The 7,169-nt window shown below is 44.8% G+C and overlaps 1 long non-coding RNA gene across 1 annotated transcript; it reads left to right on the forward strand.

Annotated features, from left to right (window-relative positions):
• Nucleotides 1-1,121: 1,121 nt before the first annotated feature.
• On the forward strand, nucleotides 1,122-6,835 carry LOC112583570. The gene is made up of 3 exons (XR_003107611.3): nucleotides 1,122-1,533; nucleotides 5,202-5,375; nucleotides 5,803-6,835. It is a non-coding gene; the product is annotated as an uncharacterized LOC112583570 (long non-coding RNA).
• The last annotated feature ends 334 nt before the right edge of the window (nucleotides 6,836-7,169 follow it).

The raw sequence follows: 7,169 nt of genomic DNA on the forward strand, positions 1-7,169 counted from the left end.
GTACTGCCTAACTCCAGTCTCTGCCCTCATCATCAAGGGGCTTTCTCCACCCGTCTCTGTCTTCACATGGCCATCTTATTGTAAGGACACCCATCATATTGAATTAGGAACCTCCCTGCTCCATTGTGACCTCAACTTAACTGCCTGCAGCTGCAAAGACCTTATTTCCAAACAAGATCACATTCTGAATACTAGGGGTTAAGACTTTCCAGTTTTTCATTTTACATGATTTCTTTTTTAAATTGAAGTGTAGTTAATTTACAATGCTGCGTTAGTTTCAAGCATACAGCAAAGGGATTCGATTAAACAGACACACACATACATGTACACACATATAAATGAATCTCTCAGATTCTTTCTAAGATATCCAGTACAGTTCCCTGTGCTATGCAATAAGTCCTTGTTGGTTACCTATTTTATATATAGTAGTGTGTGTATATTAATCCTAATTTATCTAATTTATCTCTCCTTCATCACATACAAAATTATGTGTTGGGTTGCTGTTTTTTAATTACTGGTAAAATTGAGCGTTTTTTCATGTATACCTTAGATCGTTTTTCTACAAAGATGTTTGTCTTTTTCTTATCTATAAAACTTTTTATAGAACTATGAAACTTTTATTTATACAATTAAAATATTAATACATAAATCACAGGTTTTTCTTTTTTACCCAATTTGAAACACAGGAAGATCTATCCAGACTCTGGAGTATTTGTAAAGCAGCTAGAGGATGTGTCTGGCTCTGGGTGCAACTCTCTGCCCACAGCACGGTGCAACAATTCTCTGGACATAGTTCCAGCTGGAAGACAGTGAGACTTTATGGCTTCTGTATTAATCAAGATAACTTAGATTGTGCCCCATCCAAAAAACTAACCTCAGGAAACTTGCTGGGTCACAGCACAAATGTGTGTGTGTGTTTCTTGCTCAGACTATGTGTCCACTACTGAAGCCTGCGTGCCTAAGCCACCGCAACGAACAGCCTGCACACTGCAGGAAAGAGCAGCCACTGCTCATGGCGATTCAAGAAAGCCCGCACAAAACAACGAAGACCCAGCGCAGCCATAAATAAATAATTTTTTTAAGGAACTATTTCCATGTAAAGTCACATTCTGAGGTTCCAGGTAGACATGGATTTAGGGGGAATCTATTTAACACACGTGTGTGCTGCGGGAGCAGGTCTCTGGGACATACTCCAAGTGTAAAATCCCTTTGTGGGCTCCATGATTTCTTTTCGGAATGCTTCAGAGCACTCTGGCCTCATACCTCACCTACAGCGAGGCACTGTGATGACAAGGGACAAATGTCTTTCCTGCAGGTGAGATTGTACTAAACCTCAAATGCAAATACTGTAAGATAATTGAGAACACATCTCTTTGTCTTTACAGCATGCAAATCCATGGATGTCTTCTGCAATTGACTGTTCAGTTCTGTTGCTCAGTCGAGTCCATCTCTGCGTGACCCTATGACTGCAACACCCCAGGCCTCCCTGTCCATCACTAACTGCCAGAGCTTGCTGAAACTCATGTCCATCAAGTTGGTGATGCCATCAAACCATCTCATCCTCTGTCACCCCCTTCTCCTGTCTTCAAACTTTCCCAGCATCAGGGTTTTTTCCAATGAGTCAGTTCTTCACATCAGGTGGCCAAAGTATTGGGGTTTCAGCTTCAGCATCAGTCCTCCCAATGAATATTCAGGACTGATTTCCTTTAGGATGGACTGGTTGGATCTCCTTGCAGTTCAAGGGACTCTCAAGAGTCTCCTCCAAACCACAGTTCAAAAGTGTCAATGCTTCGGTGCTCAGCTTTTTTTATAGTCCAACTCTCGCATGCATACATGACTACTGGGAAAATCACAGCTTTGACTAGACAGACCTTTGTCAGCAAAGTAATGTCTGCAAAGACAATTATTTTTAAAACTCCTCTTAATTTTCCATGTATTGTGGATTCTCCTCAAAGTGGCAGTCTTGGGCAGCTTTGAGGAACAAGGCAGTTCAGGCGGGTCAGTTGAGCACTTGGGTAGGTGCTCTGTTGCCCAAGCTACGAGGGAGCATGGTTATTTGCAGAGAGAGGGCCCAGGACTATGTAGTCCCACCAGACTGTAAGCTCTCAAAAGGTAGAGGATATGTCTTAATCCTTTCTGTGTTCACAAGACAGTTTCCGACACGAGGCACTTACTCAGTTGATGTTGATCAGATCTCCCATAAACAGACCTTGAGATGAAGATTTGTGGGCACGTGGGTAGTTCTGGAAGAACTGCCAGGAGAACCCTGTAAAAGAGCAGGGGAAGGAGATAGGAAAGAGGAGGAAGGCCAGCAAGCAGGCTGCAGGGCTGGGGGAGCCGAGTGAGGCCCCAGGGTGCAAGACACATGGAGGTTTGTGCACGAACCTGGGAATAAATGTCCCCGTAAATTTTGCAGCCCATTGCCTCACCTGCCTCACCCTAGTCCCAGCCCTCTGGGCCCAAGTGCAATTTCAGACAAAATCCCTCAGAGGGCAGCTTCAGCCTGATCCTTTGGGGGACCCTAGAGTGTAAACTGCACCTCAGTTTTCCTGAGTAGAGGTTTCCCTTGTGGTTCAGCTGGTAAAGAATCCACCTGCACTGTGGGAGATCTGGATTCGATCCCTGGGTTGGGAAGATCCCCTGGAGAAGGGGAAGGCTACCCCTCCAGTATTCTGACCTGGAGAATTCCATGGACTGTATAGTGGGCACGACTATATGGACACGACTGAGCCGCTTTCACTTTTCCTGATTAGAGGCCAGCAGTCTGGGACTTTCTGAATCCTGCACTCCACAGTCATTGGTAAAGTCACCCTGGGGGTTTCCAGGATGTAAATTCCCCAAAAGAGCCACAGATGTTTGCTGTTGGAAGAGAACACACAGCTAAGGAGAGGGAATGGGCACAGAAACAGTAAGAAGGGATCTGGGCAGGTAATTAACCATATGGCTTGCCTATGTTTGTTGAATGAATGAATGAAAGAAGGAGATCATTTATGAGTGAATTAACACTTGAGCAAATGAATGAATGCACTGTAAGTTGAGAATGCTCATAAAAATCCTGTCCTTCAACCACCTCTGAGCTCCTACCTGACTCAGCCTGTGGACTGCATGGAGCTAGTGTCTATTTAAAGCGAGTGGCAAGCATGGGGGTTGGGGGGTGGACATTTTTACAGCAAAGACCAGGACATTTCCTGTCGCTGGTGGAAACACAGAGGGCCCGGTGACATGATCCAAATGCTGTGGACATAACAGCCCCAAAGAGAGCGGGTAAGGGTGTCCTTCCTTTCCCTGGGAGATTCCCCTGAGGGAGAGGAAGGGAACAAGGAATGTAGTCACTGGCTGATTAGTGTCCTGGATGCTGGCCTCTTGTTCTCCCAGTTTCTCCATCCTGCTCATTACTAGGCCTCCCCAAAGCAGCCCAGTATATGTGTCACTGTTTAAATGCCATCACATCTCCCTGATGACTCTCATTCCTAAATATTTATTCATCTGATGGCTCAGAATAATTGCCTGAGTCCCCAGCCTCTGAGACAGGCAGTGCAAAGCGGCAGATAATTCCCATCTTTACCTGGCTATCTTGCTGCCAGGGGATCAGTGATGGCACCAAGAGCGCTGGGGCAACATGAGATACTCAAGACATCTGCCCAGCACAGCCCCTTCTCTCTAGAACCCCTTTTCCTATCCACACTCTCACTTTTTGTCAGGGGCATCCTCATTGTTCTATTGACCCAGACTTAAGACTGAGGGTCATCTATTAATTCACTCAAACACATATTCAGTACCTAGTTTGGACCAAGCCCTGATCCTGCCTTTTAGCTATATGATAGGTGATCTATACATGAGTGTCTGTATAGTGCCAAGCACAGAAAAAGCTTTAACTAAATGCTTGTTAGATAGAAAAGTAGATAGATGATGGGTAGCTGGATGGAAGGGTAGATAGATGGATGGATGCATGGAAGGGTTAAATGGTAGGATCTGTTTACTATGTCTCTTCAATATACTGTACACATTCCTTGTGATTAGATGGGGCTGAACTTGACCACTCATACTCTCCAACATGGCCCTGTGTCCCAGGCCAAACTAATCAGACTATTCCCAACCTTCAGCTACATAAATTGGTTTTAGGCAAGCACATGTAACAGGAGCCACATCGGAGTTTTCCTTGGGATTTTTCAGCTGGGGTGAGCAATAGACAATCTCTTCCCTGGATTGCTAAGCTGCTAAGATGTTTACTTAGGGCTCCTGGAGCCTCTTTTACTTGCTGTAAGGAGAGGACCTGACTAAAGGAGGGGAAGGTGAGAGGTGGGAGAAGGTGAAAAGGAAAGGAGAGAAAGAGGAGGAAGAAGACAGACTCTTGGGGACATAATTTAAGTCCCCAGTGTGGGAAGCCAGTTGAACTCTTGGACTTTCCAGGTACGTGAGCCAATGAATTCCTTTTCTCTGGCTAAGACAGCTTGAGTTGTGTTTTTTTTACTTGTAACCAAGAGAATCTTGCCAGTGCAGAGCAAGGAAGTGAATAAATGAATGAACACTTGGTTGAATGACTGAATGAACTCCATAAATATCCAACTAGATAATACTATTTTTGTCCCTTGAGAACTAGACCTGAAAATGTAGAGATTTAATTAGATGTTCCTGGTTTCCATGGGGCCTGTTTGATTGTTTCTATTATGCATGGTGTTGATGCTAACTCTTGAAATGTAAATGAAAAGTGAAAAGAGAAAACAGCCCACTAAAATTAATGAAGTTCTGGGGTGGACTTTCAGCTCTGGCCTCAGATCCCAGACTCTAGAAATCATTATAAAAGGAGGAAAGTAAAAGGGTTAGTTGCTCAATCACGTCTGACTCTTTGCAACTCTATGGACTATAGCCTGCCAGGCTCCTCTGTCCATGGAATTCTCCAGGCAAGAGTACTGGAGTGGGTAGCCATTCCCTCCTCCAGGAGATCTTCCCAACCCAGGACTGAACCTGGGTCTCCTGCATTGCAGGCAGATTCTTTCCCATCTGAGCCACCAGGGAAGCCCATAAAAAGAGAACTGAAACTAAACCAAAAAAATTAAAAATTCCTCACAAATCTTCTTCCCTATCCTCCCACCTCTGTTCAAACCAAAGAAGTGGGAACAGGTGGGTGGGCAGATCTGCCCATACATACATTTTGTTCTTCCTTCCCTGCCCCCATCTTCTGGAACTTTATCTCCATCCAGAACTTCTCAAGGGCTCCTCAATGACTGACAACAAGCACAGCCTGAGGGTTCATGGAAGCTTTCCAGGTTGAGAGGATGACTGAGCTGCATCTTGGGGGCTGGGAAGGATCCAGGTCCAGAAAGGTGGAAAGAGCTTCATAGAAATGGAAACAGCACAAGTCAAGTCACCAAATGGTAAGTAACGGTAGTGAGAGAGGCCAGAGATGATACTGGAGAAGCGGCAGAGGCCAACTCACAAAATCCCTCATAAATTCAGAATTTGCATGCTTCCTTAACCAATTGTAATTTTTAGAATTTGGTGTTTCTCTAATTCTCTTACATGGAATATCTATAATAGGAGCTCCTGGGAGCTTCTGGGATTCTTTTATATAAAACTGGTCCCAGGGCCCCACTGCAGATCTACTTAGGAGAGAATCCATCGGGGCGAAGTCCCCACTGTGAATTTGTGTCAAGCATCCCACTGGTTTGGACACTTACTGAAGTTTACAAACTGCTTCTGTAGTTGATGGGAGAGTCTATCAGTTAAGACTGAATCTGACTTCAGTAACAGAAACCAAGATTCAATTACTTAACCTAATAGAGATTTATCTTCCTTGTGTAGGAATGGAAGTCTGGAGCTTGACGGTCCTAGGTTACCACTCCTGCTCCAAGAAGTCATCAAGAAAAACAGGCTTTTGTAGCTTCCTGCTTCACCAAATTGATTTATAACATTCATCCCCCTGGTGTCAAGATGATTCCTTCTCCAGTCATCAATCTGTGTGTCAGACAAAAACAGGGAAGAGAAAAAGGTGATGTGTACCACTTGAAGCCATCTCTTTTTAATCAAGAAAATCACAGATTCCCTAGAAACGCCACTCCATAGACTTCTGCTTACATCTTTTGGACCAGAACATGCCAGAACCTGGTTGTGGCTGGATGTCAATCATCCTCTCTGCAGAGTAGAGATTGAGTTGACAATGGACAAGGCAGAAGCAGCGGGCTCAAAATGGAGGTGGAGCAGGGGGCAGGTGGAGGACGTGGAGAGGCGCTGCTGCAGCCCATCAGGCGAAAGCTGACAGTGATCTACATGGGGTCATGGCTGTGGTTGAATTCAGGAAATAGCAGATAAGACTTGATTGTACAAGATCGGAATGAGGGGGTGGGCAGAATGGCAGATGATACAAGGTAAAGGAAAGGAGGAAAAGGAAATATCAAGGATGTCAATAAGGTTTTTGGCTTCAATCCCTGAGAGGATGATGTCATTTATAAACAAGTTTGCAACCACAGAGAGGGGAATATTTCGTCTGAGACAAACTGCATTGTCCAGAAATGCAAAATCTTAGCATCTTGGGTGGGAGTTCAAACTCCTGGGGTTTATGTGATTGTCAAGGAACACAAGCTAAGAAAAGCAGTGGAGGAAGACTTCCCTGGTGGCTCAGTGGATGAGAATCTGCCTGCCAATGCAGGGGACATAGGTTCGATCCCTGGCCTGGGAAGATTCCACATGCCGCTGGGCAACCAGGCCCGAGTGCCTAGAGCCTGCGCTCCACAACCAAGAGAAGCCACCACCGGTGAGAGTCTGAAAACTGGAGCAAAGAGTAGCCTCCACTCATTGCAGTGAAAGCCCATGTGTAGCGACGAAGACCCAGTGCAGCAACGAAGACCCAGTGCAGCCAAAAATAAAGGAAATAAAATTATTTTTTAAATATTTTAAAATAATTTGAGGTTTTTTTGAACCCTTGGGCCAATGACGAACAGAAATATTTGAGGTTTTTTGAAACCTTGGGCCAACAGGGAGCAGAAATATTTGAGTTTTTTGAAACCTTGGGCCAACAGGGAGCAGAAGTAGAATGCTACAGCTTCCACCCTCTCCCAGGTCCATTGAGCCACCAAGTAGCTGCTACTGCTTATGGGGAACCATCTAAGATCCTTTCCTCTGGACTGGAAAAAAAAAAAAAACCCAATGAATAGTAATAGCTGACTTGGAGT

Source organism: Bubalus bubalis, chromosome 3 (assembly GCF_019923935.1).
Source record: "Bubalus bubalis isolate 160015118507 breed Murrah chromosome 3, NDDB_SH_1, whole genome shotgun sequence".
NCBI lineage: Eukaryota > Metazoa > Chordata > Mammalia > Artiodactyla > Bovidae > Bubalus > Bubalus bubalis.